This window comes from Natator depressus, chromosome 2, assembly GCF_965152275.1.
Source record: "Natator depressus isolate rNatDep1 chromosome 2, rNatDep2.hap1, whole genome shotgun sequence".
NCBI classification, from domain to species: Eukaryota; Metazoa; Chordata; order Testudines; family Cheloniidae; genus Natator; species Natator depressus.
In genome coordinates this window covers 202,996,750-203,023,857 of record NC_134235.1, presented here as the reverse complement: position 1 = coordinate 203,023,857, position 27,108 = coordinate 202,996,750, and the positions used below count along the sequence as shown (strand labels likewise).

Sequence of the window (27,108 nt, the reverse complement as noted above, 5' to 3'; positions counted from 1 at the left end):
AAAATAGACCCAATGTAGAAAGGTTGGATAAATAATGCGCTATTTTCCTAGCTTCTGTGATATATTTTGCTTATTCCATTTGCTCAGTGTGTGCCCTGTCATCTTTCACACAAGCTTCTTTGAGCTGCTAGGATTTGATCCAACTTCCATTAAAGCTAATGGAAATCTTTCCATTTACTTTACGGGGAGTTAGAGCAGGCCCTTAGATTTGATGGAACAGGAATTAACAAATCTAGAATAGATTCCTGAGACAGCTCCAAAATAACCTTTCTTTGAATGCATAAGGTGAAATCCCGGCCTGCCAAAGTAAATGGCAAAATTCCCATTGACTTCAATGGGATCAGGATTTCACCCACAGCTTTTGAACAATGTAAACCAGTGTCTGGATTTTGGCCTTTAACTATCAGAGTGCCCCAAGTTGTGATTTTCATTGTCTAGTGCAACATCATTTCTCACTAGCTTTTTTATCCTAGAAAAATATAAATATATATATAACATTCAAAAAGGTATAAATATTCATTTTTGACAATAGAAAACAAGTAGTACTAAACATGCACAGATTATGAGAACAACATCTGAATCTGGGGAAATTAGGCTGGGGTGAACCTCAAAACTTAATAAATCAGCAAAAATAAAAAAATAAAACTTGTGCTTTTAAAATTAACAATATTAATTTCTTTATCTCTGTAAATCTTTAAAATGGGAGGTGGAATTAAAAAGATGATGATTTTGAATGGACCTTTGAAAGCAATCTACATTTTATTCAGCCGGGGAGTACAGCTGGGGAGTACCCAATATATCACATCACATGACTACTCTATTTGCATACTTCAGCCTCACTGGTTTCCCCTACAACTGGGGAGTTACAGCTTTCTTCTCTCCAGTGAATAGTTTTAGAATGTAACTTAAATATTTATAACCATGTTCCTTTTCGTGTTCCCTGTAGTGCTATCAACCTATTTACAAGCTTTTACTAAACTGCAGAATATACTGTAAATCCAAAATTTGAAATCTATTGGAATTTATCACGTATCAGTCTGAGGCTCTGGAAACTTTGGTAGGTAGCAAAATTTCTACACTACCCGTAATTGAGGGACCTTTCCTGTTTACCTCCTGGTAAGAGAAATTACTGATCATTAACCTACAGCTAACAATTTGTTCTGTAGAAATGCAGGTTATTATCTGGATGAGGCAAGTTACTAGAAGCCTCTGAGGTAAAATTTCTCTTGCATCAGTGGAAAGAAAGAGCTCTCTGGACTTTGGGTGCTTATCCATATGAACAAGGAACAGCCCTCAGTTCTGTCTCCAATATTGTACTGTCTGTAGCTACTGCAAGAGGATAACCTTCAGCTACTATCTTATTTTTGTTAAACATCAGAATCAAACCCATGGGCACATTTAAAGGGCTTGTTTCAGTCCAGTCTTCAGTGACCCTGAATTTTGACTACAGCAGTCAAAATGTTTCCATGATGTATGTTATTGATTAGTTAGGTTATGTGTCATTTATTTTAATGGAAATTCAATGAAGCTTTGTGGCCTGCTTGAACCCAGTTCTGTAATACTGTGTCAGCTTTTGGAGGCATCTTGGGACAAAGTGTCTTGAATGTATCTACTCTAAACACAGGCAGCACCGACAAGTGTGAGCTGAATAAAATTCCTTAATTAGTTCTGTGATCGTGAAGCTAACACTGCACCATCTGTGCACATTCCAAGTCGAGACACTGATCAGAGAGCTGAATTTCACCTCCCTACTTGTTATTTATGAGGGTTAGAAATGCCAGTTAAACAAGCTTATTGTGCATGCCTAATTTCTCAGTCATTTAACACATGCAGAGTTGTTGGCAATGGATTATTTAAAAGAAAATCTATGTGTTAATTCCTTTTTATATCTGCTACAAATTCTGGCTGTTACAAGCATCTGATCAGGCTTTAATCTCTGTGTAGGCCAAATCTTTGCTCAGGCAACTCTTTCCTTGATATAAATGGGCATTTTGCCCGTATAAGGATATAGGGATTTAGCTGAAGAGTTTTGAACTAAAAATAGGTCATACTAAATATGGTTTTTATTGCTTTACATTTGTGGGTATTTGCTTCTATCACTTTTGATTGGTACCCATTACTTGGTATCTTTGTTTGCCGTTTATCTTTGACTAACCACAGGGATGTTGCATTCAATTTAAGATGATAGACTCATAGTCTCATAGACTTTAAGGTCAGAAGGGACCATCGTGATCATCTAATCTGACCTCCTGCACATTGCAGGCCACAGAACGTCACCCACGTATCCTAGATTTAATTTCTACAGCTGGGTGGGAAATGGTTTTCCCATCCCATGAACATTTCTGAGATTTCAAAATTTCTCCCCCTCCCCTCCCACCTCCAAAATCAGGGTGCAAAATCAAAATCTCAAACATTTTCATAAGCTGAAAAAAATGGTTTGGGTGTTTGTTTTGATAATTTTCAAATGTTTCATTTCAATTTCTACCATTTTTAATTTTTTGCTGTAATTAGTTTAAATTTCTAGATGAAAAGTTGTTTCAGACTGTAAACTGGACATTTTTATTTTGAAAATATCAGGAAATAAACACTGACAATTTCAAACCATTCTTTTTCAAAATGATCTTGAGTCAACAAAATCCTTGAATTTTTTCGACTTCCCGTGGAAAGTTTCAGTTTGATAGATCTGCATTTTCCAACGAAAAAGCATTGTATCAACAAATTCCCAGCCAGCTCTACTAATTTCATGCTAATATGTTATATGTGATATTTACCGTGGGGTAAATATCTCCAGCCATCGGCTGCGTGGCTGCCCCCTGCTCCTCCTGATTCCTCCGGCCTGAGTTCGCGCTGCTTGCCACTACCTGATGAGTGGCGGCTCGGCGCAGCCCATGGGGGGGAGGGGGTGGCCGGGGGATGGGGCTGGCTGCCGGAACTGACGCAGGCGGGGGGAGGGGGCGGCTGGGGGAGGCAAGCACAGATGAGTGTGCGGAGGCAGCAGGGTGCTCAGGTGGCCGCTGATGGAACCGTTCCACCACCCCTTCAGGTGGGTGTTCAGCCCATGCAGATCTCTGCCCGTTTCTCCGGGTCAGCCAGTGCGGGGCCACGTCAAATTCTGAAAATCCATATGCAAAAACTGAAGCAAAATCCTTAGCAGAAAAGTTTGAAAAGTACGATATTGCTGTGTTTACTCTTTTGTGGAACCGTTTACATCAAAGAATTAAAGCCGTCAGCAAATTGCTGCAAAAGGTTGATTCAAATTTATTGAATGCTGCACAATTGTTAGCCTGAGTTACAAGTTTTGTCATGGAAGTTCGAAATGACTATAGCTCGGTGGAAGAAGAGGCACTAATATTAACAGAAAATATAGGTTCCTCTGATATATCTGATGAGAAGCTTAAAAAAAACCAGGACGTTATTTTTTGATGAAACTAGAAACAATGAAATCAATTTAAAAGGGAAAGAGAAGATCATCACTGAGACAGTCAGTGTTATTTGTGACACAATAATAGTGCAATTGCAGCGTAGAGGTGAATCTCTAAAGAAAACTGTTGATTTATTTTGCATGTTTTTTGACAGAAGTATAGACGAAAATGCTAAAAGCCACTACAGTAAGAAATTAAGTGAATTCTACCGAGAGGACATAGACATAAATCTTTTTGAAGATGAAGTGAAACATTTCATTCATTTTATCAAAAATTATGAGGTCTGTGCTTCGAGATCACCAGTTAATTTGTATAGACTTGTACGTGACGATTTGCAGGCAACCTTTCCAAATGTAGAAACCATTCTGAAAATATTTTCAACAATACCTGTCAGAAATGCTTCTGGTGAACGTTCTTTTTCTGTATTGAAACGAGTTAAAAACTTTATTTGCGATATACGATGAGGCAGGAACATTTAACAAGTTCAGCAATATTGACAATTGAAAGTGCCTCTTTACAAAATATTACTTATGAATACTTAATTGATGATTTTGTAAAGAAAAAGTGTAGAAAAAAAGCTATCTGAATAAATATTTTTTTTCAAATTGAGTAAGTTTCTTCAGAGGAAGTTAACTTTTATTTTTCCATTCATGCATCATCTATACTTTTTATTTTTACACATTTTTCACATTAGCATAATGCAAATACAAGCTTTCATCTAGACCAGAAGTTCTCAAATTGTGGTCTGAGAACTCCATTTAGGTAGACCAAGGAAAGGTTATGATGTTTTTTTTTATAAAGCACTCTTATCCAAAGCACTTTAAAATAGTGAGCTAACAGTACAAACAATATTGGGAAAGATCATTAAGTGGTTCGCTAAGACCCTCAGCATTTGTCAAGTGGTTTGTGAAAAAAAGTTAGACTACAAAAACAAGTAAGGTCCCTCACTTTATTTTCATTTACTTCCTATTACTTATAATATAGGAGGAGGATGAAGAAAAAAAGAATGAAAAACAGGGGGCGGGGGAGATAAGAGAGAATGTTCTTTATCTTGGCTGGGTCCCGTGGGGAGGGGAGGGGGCAAAAATGAAGCTGAGCACAGGGCCACTCTAAATCCGCCACTGGGCCAAGCAGAACCCGGCTCATAACTATTTACTGTCTCTTTCACAATGTATATTCATATCCATGGACTCAGTCCTGCAAACACTTATTAACAGGCACAGTGATTACTACCATGAATAATCCTTTTCAAGCCAGTGGGCATTCTGCCTCATATGCAGGATCAGGCACAAGGCTGGAGATATCATAAAGACTCAAGAGAGCATTTGGTTGTGAATCACTAGCAATAACCATCATCGTCCTCATCACATGCATTGCTGTATCATCTTTCAGTTGGGGATCTCAAAGTATTTTGCAAGCCCCCCAACTCCTGTATGAGTTAAGTAAATATTATTATGCCCACTTTACACCAAGCCTTATGTTAAGGAAGTTTTGCTGAAGGGCTTATTCCTGCTGACCTAAGTAAGAGCAACAGTTGGTATAAATATACTGACATCTTGAAATGTTGTTTCTTGCATGTAAGATTGAGTTAAGTTTTCTGTTAAGGTAGCATATGGAAAAATATATATCTTCCATGTACAGTTTGATTTAAATATATTGTGTACACGTATATATATATGAAATATGGCACAACTGACCCATTTTCAGGTGATATAAAAAAGAGGTGATATACTAGCACGTGTGGTATATTTAAAATATATTTGGTCATAACATATGTTTTAAATAGCATGCAAACTGGTCAGCACTGTAATATTTTAGATAGACATGGACTACATTTCATTAGACTTTTAGCCAATGCATAGAAAATATATTTTGTTTTCCACGTGGAAAAGCATATTTCAGAAACCATCCCTGTCCAACCAGGTAGGCTAGTGCTGTGCACTAACCTGAAGGAGATCTAGGTTTGATTCCTGGCTCTAAAGTCTCCGTTCTTAGTAGCTGGGTATGCTGTGGTTCTTGTATCAAATCATAGATCTGGAGGGGCTGTACGGGACCTCGAGAGGTGGTCTAGTCCAGCCCCCTGCGCTGACGCAGGACCAAGTAAACCTAGACCATCCCTGACAGATGTTTGTCTAACCCATTCTTAAAAACGTCCAGTGATGGAGATTGCACAACTGGCCTTATTAACCTATTCCAGCACTTAACTATCTTCATACTTAGAAAGTTTTTTCCTAATATCTAACCTAAATCTCCCTTGCTGCAGATTAAGCCCATTACTTCTTGTCCTACCTTCCGTGGACATGGAGAACAATTGATCACCGCCCTCTTTATAGGAGTCCTTAACATATTTTCAGACTGTTATCAGGTCCCCCCCGAGTCTTCTTTTCTCAAGACTGAAAGTGCCCAGTTTTATTTAACCATGCCTCAGAGGTCAGGTTTTCTAAACCTTTTATGCTCTCCTCTGGACTCTCTCCAATTTGTTCCCATCTTTTCTAAAGTGTGGCTCCCAGAAGTAAACATTACTCCAGCTGGGGCCTCACTAGTGGTGAGTACAGTGAAACAATTACTTTTTATGTCTTACATATGACACTCCTGTTAATACACCCCAGAATTATATTTGTCTTTTTTGCAACTCTATAACATTGTTGTCTCATATTCAATTTGTGAGCCACTATAACCCCCCAGATCCTTTTCTGCAATACTTCAGCCTAGCTAGTTATTCCCCATTTTGTAATTATGCATTTGATTTTTTCCTTCCTTCTCCAATTTACCAGCATCATTTTGAATTCTAATCCCGTCCTCCAGAGTGCTTGCAACCCCTCCCAGCTTGGCATCATCTGCAGATTTTATAAACATACTCTCCACTCCATTTCCAAGTCATTAATGAAAATATTGCTTAGTATCAGACCCAGCATAGACCCCTGCAGGACCCCATTAGATATGGCCTCCCAGTTTGACAGAGAACCATTGATAACTACTCTTTGAGTAAGTTTTTTCAATCAGGTGTGCACCCAATTTATAGTAATTTCATCTAAACCATATTAGCCTAGTTTGCACAGGAGGATATAATGTAGGAGTGTGTCAAAAGCCTTACTAAAATCAAGCTATATCAAGTCTACTGCTATCCTCCTATACCGTAGGCCACTAACCCTGTCAAAGAAGGAAATTAGGTTGTTTTGGCATGATTTCCTCTTGACAAATCCATGTTGGCTATTACTTATAACCCTATTAGCCTCCAGGTGCTTACAAACTGATTTGTTTAATAATTTGTTCCAGTATCTTTCCAGGAAACAAAGTTAAGCAAGCTGGTCTATAATCTCCTGTGTCCTCTTTGTTCCCCTTATTAAACATAAGTACTACATTTGCCCTTCTCCAGTCTTCTGGGATCTCACCCAGCATCCATTGTCTTTCCTGAAGATAATCACTGATGGTTCCAAGATTGCTGCAGCTAGATCTTTAGCTACCTTAGGATGAATTTCATCAGGCCCTGCCAGCTTGAATGCATCCACCTTATCTAAATATTCTTTAACCTTTTCTTTCCCTGTTGTGTTCCTTCCCTCTTGTTATTAATATTAATTTTGTTAATCATCTGATCACAATTAACTTTTTTAGAGAAGATAAGCAAAACAGGCATTAAACACCTCAGCCTTCTTGGTGTTGTCCATTATTAGATCTCCTGCTTCACTAAGCAGAGGTCCTACGCTTTCCTTCATCTTTCTCTTGCTCCTAATATATTTATAGAACCTCTTCTTAAAGCCTTTTATGTTCTTTGCTAGATCTAACTCATTTTATGCAACTAGCCTTTCTGATTTTTTCCCTACATGCTTGTGCTATTCTTTTGTAATCTGCCTATGTTTCCACTTTTTGTAGGCCTCCTTTCTGATTTTCAGGTCATTAAAGAGCACCTGTAACACTGAGGCAATACTTTCCTGATTATCGCAGCACAATAAAGCTACATTGCTGAGCTTCACTTCCAACCACCAAAGAAAATGTCTTCTGTCATCTTTTTGTACATACAGCATCAAAAACAATGAGAATGAAATTCTGACCCCATTGAAACAATGGGAGTTTTGCCATAGATTTCAGTGGGGCCAGGAGTTCATCTAGGGAGCTTGGATCTCTGACAAATATAACATAACAAGAAAGAAATCATTGAAATTATGGCCCTGACTAGCAAAAGCTTTGCTGATTTAAGACCTATATTGGGTCTATTCATAACATTAAGAATCCTTTCCCTGCAAGTCAGAATTACAGTACCATTCCGGACCATTCTGACTTGTTTTACACTTTGCCTGTGTGTTGAACAGCACGTTTTAGGCTGAGAGGCAAGATTCAGGACACACTTCAGCTGTGAACTTGTACTCACTCCTTTTATGAACTCGGATGTTTCTCCATATGATCATACATTTTTTTACATTTGTTGTAACAGCATGCATGCCCAAAACCTTCTGAAATCCCTCTCCACCACAGGGGTTTGTGAGCTAAATCAGTGTTAAGAGATTAATGAAATCTCCTGTAACAAAAATAGTAAGGTTTTAGATCTAATATAAAGCTGCCAGCTATCCAGATTTAGCTCCAAGTAAGCAATACTTGGGGTTATTTTCATTTTCAGAAACCTCCCATCACAGGCATTACAGGAGCAAGACAGAAGAACACCCACAAACACCTAAATATAGGAGGGAACAATCTTTACAAGTATTCCTCCCACAATGGATAAAATCCCTGGGGGCAATGGTCCTCCTCCCTTTTCCCTTTCTCCTTCTACTGCACCTCCTTCCCCAGATGTTTCCAATCTGCTAAGGTAGCAGTTCATGCATTCATGTAACTGATCCCAGGGAGTGTGCCGCATGTGATTAGCATTAACTCACCAACGAACAAAGAACTGCAATTAATCCCTTGTTAAATAAAAAACAGATTAGATCAGATTAAATATATTAAGTGATAGGCAAACCTCAAATGGCTTGGAAGTTGGATTTGGTTTGGATAAGCATTCAAAAGTTTTGGTGTTTACCCAAATCCTATCCAGACTTTCTGAAGGTAATATGCAATCAGACTGGGAAACTCACGCAAAGGCTGTCTTGTACGAGTTCAGGTACTTCCTGCTTTCTGCCTGAAATACCACAAAAACAGACTTCCTCCTGGTGTTTTAATTTTTGGCACTACCACTTCTAATCCTGTTTAGAATCAGGAAGTACTGAGGTGCAGAGGGACATAAACTACTAGATGGGGACATAGTTAAAAGAACATTAGCTAACCTCTGAAATAGTTGAGGATAAGTTTGCCTTGATTCTTGGGTTAAGGTTCAAATTGGTTCTGATGATTTATTATTATTACTATATCCCATCAGTGTCCCTGGTGTTCTGCAGAAGGTAAATACAGCTGCTTGAAAAATGGGGTGAAAGACGTTGCATCGTTTTCACAAAAATAAATTCCTGTTTGTTTCATGTTGCTGAAGTTTGAATTATTAAATAGTGGCAACAAGTAATAGATTTCTGTCCCAAGGCACATAAGGACTAGAGGCCTGATCCAAAGTCCATTGAAGTCAGTGAAATACTATTCATTGACTACAATGAGCTTTGGATCAGTCCCTTAGGGATAGATTACATTTTTTTAAGAGAAGCCTAAATTCCATACTCCAAAATTACTATGCATTTACATACCTGAATTTATATGTGCAATTACTTGTACCATAACTGTGCTCACAGGTCATGTTTTTCCACATACATTTGGTCATTCAGATGTCTAAACACAGCTTCTTCTTGCAAATGCCCAAACTTCTGGCCCACTTGGTATATGATAATGTAAATGTAGTCACATATAAGCTCTGATTCTGCAAAGACTTAAGGAAATATTGAGCTTTAGTCCCATTAATGTCATTGAGACTACACCCATGCATAAAATGAAGCTCATACAGAAGCCTTTGAAGAATCAGGGCCATGTTTTGAATGTTTTTGATCTTGGACCTAATTTTTTCAATATCGTACCCGAAAGTTTGTTTTTTACCTGAACTAGTCCTGGTTCACCCATCCCTAACACGTATTTATCTCATTATACCTATTAATGGCTATGTGTGTGTACATATACATACATATATGAAAGCATATATACAAAAGTCCTGAATCCACAAAAAAATCATTTTAAAAAATTTCCTTATTAAATACAGGCTCTACTGCCCACTATAGAGCTAGTGCCCAGATACCAGGGTGACAGGCACTCTAGAAAGGAATAAAATAGCTAGCTATGTGCTTATTCCACTCTACTGAAGAATGAGATTTAGTTCAAATACTTCTTGAAATTAATCTCTCGCAATATTTTTCATTTTATTTTCATTCTATACATTGCAGTGAAGTCATGAAACAGTAGACAAATACTCTTTCCCTGAAAAAAAAAAATCAAAAATAATAATACCCAAAGACAAAATCAGGAATTTGATTCTGACAGCTCCATATGAGAATGTTTCTTTCATATCACACATTTTTGTAATGAAATGACAAGCAGAAATTATTAGAGATTAAAATATATGTACATAAACCACAACAGTATCGTCTGACTGATTTCACAGGCTTGAGTTGAACAAGTGAGATGGCAGACAGTCTGGGCCTCTGTTGTTGAACTGGGCCTTGTAGTGCTGGAAACTAGCCAATCAATACACAACACAATTTGCTCCCATAGTGGACAAAACTAGTTACTAAGTCAGGCATATAGAAGTAGATCCACGTAGCTTATTTTACATCAGCTCAGGATCTGGTCCTGGGTGTTAAGGAAGGTGATCAAATTTCATTCATCTCTTTCCCATTCTCTAATCAAATATTTCTTCAAGGCTAGATTCATGGATTATAAAGCCAGAAGGGTGGCCCACTGCGATGATTCTGCCTCCCTTATTCATGAGTAGCAGCACCTTGCTCAAGGAGAAGCCCCACTGAAAACAATGGGATTTGTGAAATAAAATACTGCTCATCATGAGGGCCGCAGAATCTCAAGTGCTAAAATGTGAATACTTTAGCGTTCTCCGTGCCTAGGCTTTTAATAAACTAAATGAATCCTTTTCTAGCCAGAAACTTGTCTTCAGAAAACTTTTAAAAATATCATTTGTCAAATACTTTGGGGTGGGTTTTTTTTAATGAAATGCTGCTAATAAAAATGTTGAGCAGTAATTTATTTTGTGGTACTGTACTCACTAAGAGTGAGAATAGTTAGTAGCTCTGTTCAAGATGAATTTCTGGGAAATACCTTTAAATTCTGTCCTGTCCTTTACCTGTTTCGATGCATACTGCCTCAGAGGTTCGCAGCCCTCGGGTGACTTCTGAATGCTAAAAGTAAATACAAAAACAAGAGGAAAACATTCCTCATGCATTCATATTTACCTTTCCTGGCAGAAGGCCATTTCTGTCACTCAAAGCTCACACTGTTCTCCTTTTAATTTGGCATCAGTTCCATGTCTGCTCTTTATAGTATTGTTGGTGTTGGGTGTGAGCCAAGTGCTAGACTTTTCTAACCAATTTGTCCAAAAAAGTTGATGATTTTGTTGGTCAATTTTTCATTCTTTGATGAGAGAAATCTTAAATGGCATTTTCTTACAAATATTCTGCCATCTCACCTTTTCTTAAAGCATTTCATTGCACCGCTTTAATGCTATTCCATATCGTAAGGCTCATGATGTTCTGACACATTCACAGAGAACGAGCATCCAGGAGAACTGGTTGAAATATTTTGAACAAAAAACCCCCATTTTTCATGAACATTTTGGATTTTGTCAAAATTATCCGGGGGGGGGGGGTTATGAAATTGTAAAATGAAAACTTTACCTGTTTTTTTTCCCCTCAGCTTTTTTGTTCATTTTTTTTTAACCCAAGTGCCTTTTCTCTTTTTCCACCTTTTGTCAGTGGCAAAATAGAAAAGAAAATGCAAGGATGGATATTTCCCTCATCCATCCCCCCATCCTGTCCCCCCCCCCCCCCCCCGCCAACATTTTTTGACTTGCTGTAATCTCTAACTCATTTGAAAGTTTCAGTGTTGGACGAAGAAAGAAAGAAAGAAAGAAAGAAAGAAATTGGGTTAAAAACATGCATTATCCATAGCAGAGACTGGGTTTTATACCTTTCATATAGCATGGAACAAATTATAACTCAAATGTAAACAGGGATGTAAAATAGGAGCTGTCTGCAGACCAAGTAACTGTTTGCACACAAAGGGTCATTGAACCTGGAAAGAAGTATTTGCAAACACATACCTGCTTGCTCTCTGCACAAAGGAGGCTATTTCCATGAGCACATGCATATTTTATGTGTATTTTGGGCATACATATTTTATAAGCAGAATTTAGGCACCTATTTTTCAAAATCAGGCTTTAAATGGCCAATAATTCAATTGAAAGTTAATAAGCTAACAATCCACATGTACTGTTTTAGCATGTAAGTCAGTATTGTAAATGAATCTGCATTATTTCCCTAGCTTTACTACATCTATTTTTATAAGAGTAATTCAGGACAGTCAATTTTCCTTTAATAAGGCCCATACTATGACCTAGCCTATGCAACCACGTGGAGAGTAGGGGGTGACTAAAATTCTCCCCTTCCTATTACCTCTGTGTGGCCTCCCTGGACGTTGTGTCCTTGTGTGTATGGGTAAACTGGAGCTGTGCACCCACTAATCCCACCGACTGAGTGGTGGGGAGTGGGCGAATCCATCGTCTACGCCTGCCAATGCCCTGGCCAGCACAGCTATGACAGAACAAAGAGTGAGGATTTAGCAGTCTGCTACTGACCAGAACCAGTATTACCACTCCTCAGAAGCCAAAGGGGAGCCAGGAAGGAATCCTGCCTCAGTGAGGTTCCTCTCTGTCCTCTCGACTTCCTGGCTCTGTTTCGGAGGCAGCAGAACTGCAGGTCAGCCCTTATGCAGGACAGATTGTATAATCTGGCCCGCTGAAAATTTAAATTCAGGACTATTTCCTTCCATGTTTGTAGATATAAACAATGAAAACTTAAGCATGACATCTCTTAATTCAGAGGAAGGCTTTATATAAACATGTGCTTGTTCTTCCATTCTCCTTCGTAACAGAACATTGGGAAATAGACATATTTCAAAATGATGCAAACTAACATCTTCTCTAACACCACTTACTAATGTTATTATAATCGGTTATAAACTATTATAAACACCAGTTACTAATAATATTTTAATCCTGACAGGGAAGTCTGAATTATCTCATGGCATATACACATGGGCTGAAGATTTGACTACGTGTCTGCTGTTTTCCTATTGGTCAGGAATGCCTGAGGTCAAAAGGTGACACTTGTTTATAATTACTGAATCCCTGCATCTGGTGTTCTAGATGCAGTTGTGTGGGGAACAGTGCTGGAAGTTTGGAACAGACTCTGCTCTCTAAACTCCTTGAAAAGTAGTCTTTGATTAAATTCAAGCACTTTATTAAGGAAGTCCAGGTGAGTGCTTTGATGTGAACACAGTGGCAGAAAGAGGACAGACACATTGAATTAAGCGGCAGGCCGCAACTTTTATTAAACTTGAACAAAGGGGAGGGGCACTACCCACCCATCACCCATACTCTCCTATACCAGGCATTTAATTGGTTCCAGTGCAAGGGTTACAGAGCTCCTTTGCATAACTCGGGTAGGCTCTCCTCAGTCTACTTCCTAGGACTCAGCTCTCTCTGAGTCCTACCACCCTCCCTCCGCAAGGTGAACAAAGGGTGCAGAAGGGTTGGGACCTCAGCCCACAAAGACCACAAGATCTATCCCTTGAACCCAAAGCCCATCACCAAAATCCCGGGTCTTTGATCTCTGCCAACCATTCATTTTATTCTCTTAACCACACTGAAAACTGGTTGCAAGTTGAAATGAACAAACAACTCAACCCAAGTACCTCAGTTAAGTACTAAGCACATTCCTACTTAATCCACTGTGGCTTGAAGGTGCTGTGAGGAAGGCAGAAAACTGGCCCATGGGAGAAAAATTCCTTCCTGACCCTGAAACAGGTGATCAGCTAGACCCACAGCATCTGTCAGGCCAGATTCCCATTCCTAGAACAGCATGGGTAGGATGGGGCTGCTGGAATGGAACACCACATGGCACCCAAGCCAGGTTAAATCCTGGGAGCTGAGAATGCTGGTCAATCAGCACTCTTCCCCCTATCAGCTGGCAAGTGGGTGCCAGACATTCCTTGGGGGGTGGAGGGGAGCTCCCTAGGGTCCCTTAATAAATGTCTCTGACCCTTATTGCTAGGATTGTCCCCCTTCACCATGAGCCCCATCAAGTTCCCCCACCCACTGGGGGCGGTGGGTGGCATTTGTAATTCTTACATACTCAAAACTGGCCATTTAGGGCCAGATTCTATTACCCTTGCATCATCTTACTCCTTGACTAGTCCATGGAGTAAGACACTGTAGTGCCCAACAATAATGGTAGAATCAAGTCCTTACCAAATATTGTTTTGCTCAATATTATTACATTTCTCATCTATACATTCAGTTGATTTTGGTTTATCATCTTTTTAACCATAAACTGTAAATAGGTAACATATTTTCCTTGGTGTCCTGAAATAGCTTTAAAACATTTCTCTACATTCATGCTTCATACTGGAAGGATTCTGTGTTCTAGAAAAATATAATACTCCATTGAATCAATCTTTGAGTATGTCTACACTGTGTAGTAAACCTGGACTCAGACTCAAGTTTAAGCCTGGAGTCAACACACAAAACCTTCTGACTTGTACCAGAAACATCTCGGGACTTGGGCTTGTGGATTTGCCTGAAGTTGTGGGTCTGAGCCCAAGTCATGCTGTGGCATGGGGTCCAAGGCCAATCATTTTGCAGTATAGATGCACCTGAAGCCCAGGTCACCAGGCTTATATTGGGAGAGTCCACCAAGACTAACCCACAATGCCCTAGGCCTATATGTCTCAGCCCTTCTATCCACAAACTTCTGACTCAGTTCCCAGGAACCAAAAGCAACCTCCTGGTTCAAAGACAGCTGCTTGAGGTTTAACCATTCCTTTCCACATGGACTGCTCAACTGCAAACACAGTTAACCCTGTCATATGTTAGTTATGGGCAGAACTACGAAGCAGCCCTACACCAAGTATGCTGCTTGCTGGCTAAAGGAACATAGCTGGATTTTGGTAAATCCATGGTCTGAGGCAAGCAAGACATTTGACTTCAGCAAGAGCACAAGAAATGAGCATGTATGCAAAAGTGTCTCCGAGCAGCTGAGGATCCACCAGATCACCAGTCAGTGCTGGGAACAAACCAAGTGCCTCAAGACCAACTACCACAAAACCAGAGATGATAACTGGACCTCAGGGAATTCCTCGTCTACCTGCCTCATCTACAAGGAATTTGATCAGGTTCTGGGAATTGCCCAAAGCACTGAGCCCACAGTGGTGCATGACAATCTGCTGAGCAGGGAGGGCACCTTTATAACACCACATTCACAGGTACCACCAGAAGACAGCCTACAGCCACCAGATCAAGCGCCTGGAGTAATCCTGGTGCCGACACCAGTCCTGGATCAGGCTAAGCCATCAAAGCAGCTGCAATCCCAGCCTGGGTCTATATTTTGAGGACCTATTTGGGAACGATGCTGGGAAGTAGCCCATAGCTGAAAAGACAGCAGAAGTGCCAAACCAGAGCAGCAGCCTGATATGTTTCTGCTGCCATATTTGTCATTATTAATATAAGAATGGGTGGTATTTCTGGGTTATGTGCAATTACGTTATTATTCTAAGCAGGAAGAAGTAGTGTGCTTTTGCTGAGGGCAAAACCCATGCCACTTCCCCAGTGCCCCAATCACCCAACACCATATGGTTTATGGGAAGTGGGGAAAAAATTAAACAAGCAGTTAACATGACATTTTTACTAGCTACATGCTTACTGTTAGACAGATAAATTGGGGCATCACACTTAAGAGTCTTACAGACCCTTTCTGCAAGTACAACACAATTTAGAAATTAGCCGTGCTGGACTGTCCTGGGCTATCTGTATTATGAATCCAAATAGTAGCTGAGGATGTGTTTAGTCCATAGCTGCCTGGATTATGAGTTTACATGGTAGCAGAAGATGTATTTAGTCCCAGGTTGCCAGTCGAGTCTGTGCTGGAATTCAGGGTGCTTGTAAGGAGGCTGTAATGCATCTCCATCCTATATTAGCATCTTATTGATTTTGCCACAAATTTTCACTCATTCCTCGCTGGTGATTCATGCGAACTTCTCACGGAGTAGGAACTTGAGATGGTTGGTTCAATTCTGGGGCAAGGCACACATATTAGGACCGCTCACAAGCCCCCTTAATTTGTAGATGTGTCAGTCACCAACTGCCTAAAAATCTCCTTAGCATAGACAGATGGCTTTCCTCTGCTCACCTGGAACAGAAGTTGATTCTTCCACTCAGGCACCTCAAGAGCCATAATGTCCTCCCGAGCTTGCCCTACCGGAGAGGAAATCTTCCACCCACACACCCACCCAAGAAAAATTGTGAGGATTTAATTTGCAATGTGAATCTTATCATGAGATGCATTGGCATGAAGGATAATTTGCAGGACTTTTGGAGCTCGGCAGTGATTTTTGTGTGAATAAAATAAAACTGAATGATAGAAAGAAACATGTTTTGACCCTGAAGTGACACAACCCCTGGAAAACAATAGAAATATTTCTTTATTTTTCTCATGGTCAGACAATTAGCCTACTCTTTCATTTTTCTTCACAGGCACGTCCACCCCTGCTGGGCAGAGACAAGAGCCCAGGGAAATGGACTTTCAACTAATGCACAGAAAGGAAAAGAGTGAGGGATGAAATGACAGCAGACATGTTGGCCAAAGCCAATCAGCAGATTGCGTATCAGAGGGAGAAGACGACAGAAAGTTTGGAAAGAGGAAAGGTTGCCCAGCTTGAAGAGAGATTGGTGGCGCAGTTCCTGAAGCATGGCCCACAGGCTGAGGGAGGAAGAGAAGACAGCACGCAGCACCAGGAGCTTTTCAAGAGGTTACTTGCTCTCACGGCCACCAGACTGCGGGCTCCAGCTCCAGCACCTGCTCTATCTCCACGTGCTGAGTCCCCACCACACTATCACGTCTTGCAGCATATGCAGCCTTTGGACAATTGTGGGGTAAACTAGTCCTTGTCTCAAGCAATGGACACTGCATGGAACAGTCAAATGTAGCCTGTAACATTCCTCTACTCCCGTACAGCTTGGTCCACGTGTGTGAAACACACTAAAAGGGCCAAGGAGAACAAGAGTACAGGGGACACATAGAAACAATGAAACTGCAATGGTAAAAGTACACAGGCCACAGAGTTCTAGGCAGGAGGTCTCTAGCCTCACAAGATGTTACATAACTTTAGCATTAAGTATTTCTAATTTATTATTATTTGTAAACATCTGGACAACCTGGCAGCCATAGAAGGGTTGGGACTTGAATCATACTCTAATAAAAGCTGTAGTAAAACTTTTAAACCAAACACATGAAGTCAGATGAGGCTCTGAGTTAATACATGTCATTGCCTCATCAGCTTTGCCCTTCTGCCTGGTGCACCAGGAAGATGCTGGGATGATGTCGTTCAATGTTGGCAAGACATTTTCAAATAAACTTCTTGTAACAAATTTTTAAAGCTGAGTAACTTCGTCTGTGATGACTGAGTTTCCTTCAGCTCTTTTTCTCTTGAGTGGGGGAAGGACATTTCAAAATTTCAAAGTTGTTTTCATTTCACAGGGTTGAAAACTGACCTGTGTTTGTTTGTTTCATTTTGTTGAGTTATTTTTGCAAAATTAAAACTTTGTAAATTGTTCTGTTTTTTCCATCATTTCTTTTCTTGTCCTTTCCTTCCACCCTCCCACCCCCTTTTCTTTCTTCTTTTCTTTCCCTTCCCCATTTATTTTCAAATATAACCAAAAATAACCAGGAGAATAAGTAAAGAAGAAGGAAAGTAAAGAAGGGAGGAAAGGAATACAAAATGACGAAAATGGAACAACTATTTAGAAAATTGGGGGACATGTTGGGGGAAAATACAAGGTTTTGTAAAAAAAAAAAATTTTAATGGACAATTTTTGCCAAAATATTTTATTTAGGAAAACGGGTTATTTTTTGACATAAAGACTTTTGAAAATTTTCAGCCAACTCTAGGTTTGTTTGTGTTTTACACATTTAAATAAAGAGCTATTTAGCATTGTACAATCAATTCAAAGTGAAGACCCCCATAGTTCATGCTTGTATCTGCCAGTCACTCATCTCGGCAGATGAAGCTCTGAAGATAGTTAACCTGAGGGTAATTTGCAACACCAACAAATTGTTATCTGTAACTCTTTTGTGGACTCAGTGATAAGGATATTAATTCACACTGTGTCAATTTCAGGGGTTGGGAGTTTGTTTTGTTTTACCAAAGTGGCTGTTACAAAGAAAAGCCTATTTAAAGTAACAAGACTTTCTTTCACTTGTAAGGAATCTCCTTAGTTTTTTTTTTTTCTTGGCGTTTCCCTGGAATTTCATTTTGGCTTTTGGTTTCCAGCTTGAGATACCAGGCCTGATGCCATGCCACACTGTACTGTGATCTCATAAACCACTGAGATTCTATTGGGCATGGCTGGTTCTGTCCAAAAGAATCTGTGTCTGATGGAAAGCAGTGCTGATGATGCATTAAGGTTGCACTCCCCTCTGAGCCAGGAAGAGGGAGGTCTTGACCACTTGTGACCATCACGGGCCAAAGTTTCAAAGCCAGTCTCAGTCTGTGCACCTGTCTAGCCTATATAGTTTTTTAACACTATCATTTGTGCCTAAATGAGGGAATGGACAATTTCATAAGAACTTAAAACTGGAAGGGACCTCTGGGTCACTGAATCCAGGCAACATCATGCGATCACTTTTGATCATGCCCACCCTTCTTGACATGTTGGTCTCACTGAAATTTCATGAGCGTCCTCTCCTGATTCCCCCCCTACTTCTCTGATCATTTTGTCTGTGACAGGTTGGATCACATAAACCCCTTTGGGACTGGCACCTGATGTGCCTAGACTACCTCTGAGCCTATTTTCCCTGCCAGCTTGGGACTTCAGTACCTTGCCTTGTTTGAGCCAGACACGCTTGCCTACAACAAACATAGATCCAAGTCTGAACGACATCTCCCACAAGCTGCAGACTTAACTGAAAACAGCTTAAGAAGTGCTCCTGTCTCCAGCACTCAGATACCCAGCTCCCATTGGGGTGCAAACCCAAAATAAATCTGTTTTACCCTATATAAAGCTTATACAGGGTAAATTCATAAATTGTCCACCCTCTATAACACTGATAGAGAGATAGGCACCGCTGTTTGCCTTCTCCCCCTCACCTCCCAAGTAATAATACTTACTCTGGGTTAATTAATAAGTAAAAAGTGATTGTATTAATACAAAAAAGTAGGATTTAAGTAGTTCCAAATAACAGACAGAACAAAGTAAATTACCAAACAAAATAAACACTCAAGTTTAAGCCTAATACAGTAGGAAACTGAGTGCAGGTAAGTCTCACCCTCGGAGGAGATGTTCCAATAAGCTTCTTTGACAGACTAGCCTCCTTCTAGTCTGGGTCCAGCAATCACTCACACCCTGTAGTTACTGGCCTTTGTTCCAGTTTCTTTCAGGCATTCTTTGGGGTGGAGAGGCTATCTCTTGAGCAAGCTGAAGACAAAATGGAGGGGTTTCCCAGGGGCTTATATAGTCTCTCTCTTGTGGGTAGAAACCCCTCTCTCCCCCTGTGTAGAATTACAGCTACAAGATGGAGTTTTGGAGTCACGTGGGCAAGTCACATGTCCATGCATGACTCAGTTCTTTACAGGGCGATGCCATGTTAGCCTGAACCCCAGGAAAGCTCAGAAGTGGATTGGCATCTATCAAGGTCCATTGTTGGCCAAGTACTCCCAATTACTTAAATAACCCTTTCACACTATGTTGACCAAATCTGCCCTAGGTGCTTTCTACAGCAAACACTTTAAATACAAGCATAGCGCCAATGCTCATAACTTCAGATATAAAAATGATACATGCATACAAATAGGATGAATACATTCAGTAGAACCTAACCTTTTCACAGATATGTTACATGGCATATGTAGCATATAACATATTCCAGTTATGTCATATTTACATTCATAAGCATATTTCTATAAAGCATTATGGGGTGCAACGTCACACTGTCATTATCTCTTTCAGTGAGCCCTTTTCCTCATCCCTGCTCTCTTTGAGTCCCACAGACCTCCAAGCTTGGTCCCTTGCTCTCATCCCATTACACTCTTGCCTTGGTTGATCATCCGTTAAATGGCTTCAACGACCATTTTTATGCCAATGTCTTGCAAATCTCCCATTTCACACCTCATCTGGCCCTGACAACTGAACTAACAAATTTACAAAACAAATCACAAGATCCTTATTTGTTGTAAACCTGTTCCTCCCTTTGTTTGGTGTAAAACAGTCTCTGCACTGTTGTCATCACTTGCGCTGTTATGTCTTTCTTAGATTGCCAGCTTTTTGGGGCAGGAACCTATCTTTTCAGAGTTTTGCACTCAGCCATGCCTGTCTACAGCACTACATAAATTATAACAATACTTCACGTTGTATGTGTTATTGAGTCAGCAGGTGTAACTCTTCCCTCTAACTCAGTTCTAAACCAATGATCCTGCATGGTGTTAGGGGAAATGCCATCTTTTAAAGCAGTGGTTCTCAACCAGAAGTACACATACTCCTGGGGGTATGCAGAGGTCTTCCAGGGAGTACATCAACTTGTCTAGATATTTGCCTGGTCTTACACCAGGCTACATAAAAAAGCACTAGCAAAGTCATTACAAACTAAAATATCATACAGACAATGACTTGGTTATACTGCTTTATATACTATACACTGAAATGTAAGTACAATATTTCTATTCCAACTGATCTATTTTATAATGATATAGTAAAAATGAGAAAGTAAGCAATTTTTCAGTCATAATGTGCTGTGACACTTTTGTTATTTCTATGTCTGATTTATTAAGCAAGTAGTTTTTAAGTGAGGTGAAACTTAGGGGTACGCAAGACAAATCAGACTCCTGAAAAGGGTACAGTAGTCTGGAAAGGTTGAGAGCCACTGTTTTAAAGGAAGCATAAAAACACAGCCCGAACAACTTGTGGTTCCGTGAAGATTCAATGGCACTTTTTACAAAAATGCCTTAGGAATGTTAACCTGGGAATCCTGACCAAACTCCAACTTGGGTAACTACATTTTGCCTCCCTAAAATTTCCCCACACAGTTACATTTAGAGGTTTATTTCCCCTAGAAATACTGTTGTGTAGTTACAACGGCAAAAGGCACTCTAAAAAAATCAATTAAATAAATAATAAGCAATAAATAGTCTTGCGGCTTGCTTTATGGATTTGGCTGCATTACATACATCTGCACCTGTATACATTATTTTGGATTTTCAGTGGTATAATTCTGAGCAGAATTTGGCCCTGTGTATGTATATAATTGAGCTGTTTGGGAACTTTTTGATGGAACATTTTTTCATCAGGAAGGTTCTGCAGGTCGAGGCAGGGCCGGCTCGAACGTTTTTGCTGCCCCAAGCAGTGAAAAAAAGTGCGGCCACAGACGGCAAAAGGGAGAGACGCTGCCGCCCCTTTCGAACTGCCGCCCCAAGCACCTGCTTAGAACGCTGATGCCTGGAGCCGGCCCAGGGTCTAGGGTGGCATTTTTGGTGAAAAGCAGACACCACACTGTACTCAATGGGTTAGAGCAGTTAGCTGGGATGTGGAAGACCCAGTTCAAGTCTTGGTCTCCAACACGCCGAGTAAGGATTGGAACCTATATTTCCCATAGCTCAGCTGAGTACTCTGACCACTGGGTTCTCAGCTAGGTTGTAATTGGGTTCTGATTTTGACCAGAAATTCCACTTTTGTGTGAAAATGTTCAAAAGGTCTTGGTTTTCTTGGAACAAAATCAAATGTCAAAGCCTCAATATTTTTCATGACCCAGAATTCTTGTTTTCCAGTCAGCCCTAGTAGCTCAGTCTCTTTTCCCTCAATGACAAATGGGTATGTGACAAAGTGCTAAAAGCACTCCAACGTGTAAAGAGTTACCAGGTTCCAACCTATCATATGGCTGATGTGAGTGGGGTTACACAAGGAAAAGGTATGCCGGTGCAAAGGAGGCTGTGACACAAGGGAGCTGATGGGTGGTAATGTTATGAAAACTGTAGAAGCTGCTATGTAAGAATCTAAAATCAGTACTTGTGTTAACACCTGCAACCCATGCAATTGTGGGAGGGCCGAGGCAGAGAAATATGAATGCAAAGTGAAACACAAACCCCACCCCATGTGGTGAGGCGGGGACACGAACCCTACCCATTGTGATGGGCAGCAATACTGGTAGAGGCCCCAAAATTGAGCTATGCAGGTGGCTACCATGGGACAATAGCTGCCACTTTCTAAAATATTGATCTGTAACTTAGTTATTGAGAGACTATAAACCTATATTGGGGCAGGGGAATGTTTATTATACACCAGAACGTTTGAAGTCAATAAGGGCGGTAGGGAGAACAAATAAGGAGCAACACAATGGCTTCCCAGATAAGATCATCTAGGTCAGGGGTTCCCAAACTTGGTTCGCGGCTTGTTCAGGATAAGCGCGAGACGCTTTGTTTACCTGAGCATCTGCAGGTACTGCCGCTCGCAGCTCCCAGTGGCCGCAGTTCACCGTTCCTGGCCAATGGGAGCTGCAGGAAGCAGGGACATGGCCCGCGCCGCTTCCCGCAGCTCCCATTGGCCACGAACGGTGAACTGCAGCCGCTGGGAGCTGCGAGCAGCTGTACCTGCAAACGCACAGGTAAACAAAGCATCTCGCGGCCCGCGAGGGGCTTATCCTGAACAAGCCGCCAACCAAGTTTGGGAACCCCTGATCTAGGTACATTCCTAGGGGACAATGGGCCAAGCTGTTGGCTTCAAGAATCCTGTCTTCTCTCTCAAGCCTTGTTTTGCCAGGATGAGAGCTGCGGGATCAAAAGTATGCTAAACAGTTAAAAGTCCTCTGGGGGGAGAGGGGTTCTCAGTCACCCTGGGCTGTCCAGAGGCCACTTGTCAGAAGCTGTCTGGGGGAGCAGGATGAGACAGAGAAACAGGCTCTGAGAGGGAGTCAGAAGGACCTGGGCCTTCCAAGAGCCAGGGAACGTAAGTATTAGGAGAAAGCTAGCATTCTGTGTTTAGGCTGCTGTACTGTTTTTTAGGATGTGTTTTCTCTGAACTGCTTTTGTTCTAAATAAATACTTTGCTTTAAGGCTGTTTGGTTACTAAATACCACTTTCATAGCCCCAGAGGGAACAAACCTGCAGGGTCTGAACCTATGTCAGAAGTGATCACAGCTGATACCCAGGAAACTACAACCCAGCATTCCATCCTAAGGGGTAGAGGTGATGGCCCAAGCCCTGAGGCCAAGAGGGGATGCATTCAGAGAGACCAAGCGGGGTCAGAGGTGGAGTTTGTCCAATAAGTGTGACAGAGGCTATCACAGGGGGAAAGGTGTCTCCTCTCCCCTCCCTGATGACTGAACCTGGAAATGCCTTGAGTGGTTATTATCGAGTAGTTTGAGTTGATTTGTTCTGGTTTTGAGTTTTGTTTTGGAAATAAAGCAAGCTCAGAGGAAAGAGATGTGAAGTGACCTGTAGCTGAAACTTACATTTTTCCTTCTCCAGTGTATAAATCTGCACACCAGCTTACAGTGTAATAGCATAATAAATCGAGCACACACAGGACCAAATTCTGCTCAGAATTACACCAGTGTAAATCCAGAGTAACTCCATTGGCCTCACTGGAGAGTTATTTGAAATGAATTTGCACTTGGGTAACTGCGAGTTTTATTTAAGACACAGTCTGAAAAGTGTTTCACCTCCAGGGTGAAAAATGTTACTAATGTCAGTTGTTATTACATTTAAAATAACCAGATCTAATTTCACCTGGATGAAATACATTCACAATCCATGACATTACATGAACTTTTTTTCCTGCCTTAGGCTTGCAGTGGATGATATCAGATATTAATTTACAATGGGCAAATACCTTTTGTTTTGAAAAGACTACTATGCATCAGATAGAAAAATCAGTCATTACTACGAGGTATCTGTATTTATTACACATTTGCCATTGAGATTCTACAAGACATTCCTAGCCAGATTTCTGCTGAAACCATTCATGACTCTAATTATCAACACATGAAAAATGGCTTATACTCATGACATCACATGTATACAATTAGGGTCAAACTGTGACCTCAGTTACATCATGTAAATCCACAGTAGCACTAAAAATTTGCACTGAGTTATTCCAAATTTATTCTGCTGCAAGTGGAATCAGAATCTGGCTCTTGGTGTATACACTGTTGACACACAGAGGAAAGACTCCGAGAGATTGTGACCTGGTATAAATTAAAAAGTTATGTTGACTTAAGCTGACATGTTTCAAACTAGTTTTACATCCATCCACACCTAAATTTATCTCCCACCGACATAGTCATCCTATTACATTAACACAGTATGATTGACAGACACAGATTGCAGCAGATCACCCTTCAGATATTGTTGGCCAAGGAGAAGACAAAGTACCATGTCTTGCCTGATGGGCATACAGGGATATGGGACAAGCACGAGGCGTAAGTAAAATAAAACTGGTTATAAAGAGCACAAGCTGGAGTGTCAGGACTGATCTTTTGCATGAGTTGATTGAGGTCAGAGCTGGATTCATTTTAAATAAATGAACCACCAGGGGTGGTATAGGAGGATTTCTGGCTCACTGGATTCGAAAGATAATTGTTGAGGTCTCCCCACCTCCTTTTGGCTCTCTGTGGGAGTCATAGGGAAGGGTTTAACACATGTTCCTGCCAGATAGCTGTTTCATGAGGATACAGCAGATAGGTCTGTGAGTTTACTCTATGACCTTACTAGAGCCCCTAGTTATCCCCAAACCAGCTTTGGTAAGAAATACAAACTTTGTTCTTCCAGTGACCTCAGCTTGAACCCAGTCCTGGAAGGACTATCTTTGAGTTAAGGTAATACTTAGCAATAAAGCTTCCTGAGAACAGAAGACTGCCAAAGTTTAAGTGTATATTTTATTATCTGGATTATTGTCCATTGGGGTACGCAGATGCAAACACAGGCTCATTTCATGTAGGTCTCCAGTTTTGACTTTAACCAGGATCCAAGTTTCTAATAAAATTACCAAAAAAGAAAAACTAGGTCTTTATCCTCTACCTAGTGAGCCTCAATGGCTCTTTTCTAAAGAAACACAGTCATGAAGTCACATGATGTTTGTGTAACAGCATTAATGTTCCACTGAACGTTACCGTCTGCTGGTTCACCTCTTTCAATCGTACAAACCACACACAAAATCATGTGCATTATGATTTATCAGAGGTGATAGCTGAACAATTATTGTGGAAACAATCAACAACAGTAAGAACTAGAAGAAAAATGTCCAGGATATATTTGTAGAAAAGAAAACATTTCCACAAATGATTTTCTGTAATAAATCTTAAACTACTTCTTGAGAGTATGACGGGGAATAGTTAGTATAGTAAGTAAATGCCATTTCATCAAAGGAAACAGGGAAATTCATGTGCAAGATATGTATCAGAAGGATGAGTGCCTGAATCTCAAAAGTTATACACCTGCTAAATGATCAAAACTATGTTTATCCTTTTCCTAAAGGGGGTGAGGCTCACACGAATTGGCTGCAACTTTCCTGCCATGAGCACCCCAGGAGCAAACATCTCTAAAGAATATTGACTAAAAATCATGACATTCTCTCACTCATGATGATAAATGGTCTAGATTTTTTTCCAAGGTAGTTAGTCAAACTCTCTTTTAAAATATTCATTGTTAGGTTAAAAACAAATCTTTAAACTTGGGCCGAAACACTAAAAGGAAATAAATAACAAAGCCCCAAAGTTTCATCTCATTTCATCCTATACAAACTGCTAAGAGAAATAAGATGCAATAACCTGTTTCTTAATGAGGAAAAGAAAAGCAACTTGTGCGCTTAGCAGAATCAAATGTACATAAAGCCCAAGGGCTAGTTCTGCCTTTAGATTCATTCTGCACTGAGGAGATGCAGATCTGCACTGCCCCATGGGAAAACTAGAGGCATTCTAGCTCAGAAAGACAAAACAGCTCCCAGAGCACCCATGTACCCAGAAAGAGCCACCATAAAGGGGTCCAGCACAGACAGATTGTCCCACTACTTGCCAATGAGGCTGAGTCATGGTGCCACCTACTTGCCACTCCATCCCATGCCTTCAAGGTCTGATGCACCCCCCCCCCCCCCCAGAGTAACATGGGACTAGTTCATGGACTCCAGGTCTGTCCAGTCCTGATACAGGTCAAACAAAAGAGTGGAGGGTGCTCCTTACTCCCTCCATCACTCCCCGGTACATGGGCACAGGGGCTAGCACAACGGAGTGGCTAGGAAGTTTGGATCACTCATAAAAAGAACCTGGATTTCTACAAATGTATTTGTTAGTCTTAAGTATTCGGCAAGTGGTTTACCCACACAAATTTTAGCTAATGAGTTGTTTGAATTGACTATTTATTCTTCGTTATTCCTGGCATGTGATCGGTCACCTGTATCACTTTGTTTTCTTTCTGCATCCCAATTAGAACTTTTTAAACAGTGAATGATGAATAATGCACTTTCAATGGGAAGTTTTGGCTGAGGAAATGCAAACATCCTCACAGCTGCATCTGCAGTTGTCTGAATACATGTGAGCAACAAATAATGTGACCTGAGAAATAAAAGCAGAGAGAACTTTACATGTTTATTCACAAAAGTATTTGTAAATCACTATCCAAGCAGCTCTACTTACCAGTCTGTTTTTTGTCACACACAGTTGGTTTCAATTTTTAATAATTAGATGGTTCTACAATGAAAATCAAAATTATGGCCTTAATGTGTATTGTTATTAGTTCTGCTTTATTGAAAATCCAGTAATTTGAACTTAATTACTTGCTTTCACAGTTTAAAATAAGACTATACAAATATTTCATTCCTGTTGAGAGTGCTGGTATGTTAATTATTTCTAGAGATTGTGATTCACATCCACTATTATGCCTAGACTAATAAGGATGGAATTTACTCTTTCTCCCACAAAACCAAGGTAAGTGGATTATGTGTAGGGAATTGAGATGGGGCTGCGGGAACAAATACATTTCCCCCAACCTGCAGTATATCCTGTCTGTACCCTTTATGTAGAGGTTTGAGGCTAATGAATCTACAAGAGTATGGAAATGCATTGTTCATTATTTACCATTCCCCAGTCTTTATTCCCTTGTTAAAGGTTTCAGTCAACCATCCAGAGAGAGAAGACATATATGTGACCAATCACAGTCCACAAACAACAAATTGTAAAGACTTCATGGGCAAACCCCATAAGTCTGAAAATTATTGATCCAAATTCTCTGGTGAATACTTATGAATACATCCTCAGCTAATGTGACTAGTTCGTGGTGGATTCTCTCAAGCTGTATGATTTTATTAATATATGCATGGCTGAATATTTTCTCAATAAAAATATATACTAAAAATGTCAGCTGTATAGAAGTTATACAAATCCACCACTTTTCTGTTCACAACCTCTCTAAATCTCTTTTCAGAAGATCCCAGACCACAGCTGCATTCCTCGAGGATTTACAGGGC

General features: G+C 40.4%; 1 long non-coding RNA gene across 1 annotated transcript; it reads left to right on the top strand.

Annotated features, from left to right (window-relative positions):
• Positions 1-2,962: 2,962 nt before the first annotated feature.
• LOC141981697 (uncharacterized) lies at positions 2,963-17,098 on the top strand. The gene is made up of 3 exons (XR_012637885.1): positions 2,963-3,043; positions 12,614-12,710; positions 16,141-17,098. It is a non-coding gene; the product is annotated as an uncharacterized LOC141981697 (long non-coding RNA).
• The last annotated feature ends 10,010 nt before the right edge of the window (positions 17,099-27,108 follow it).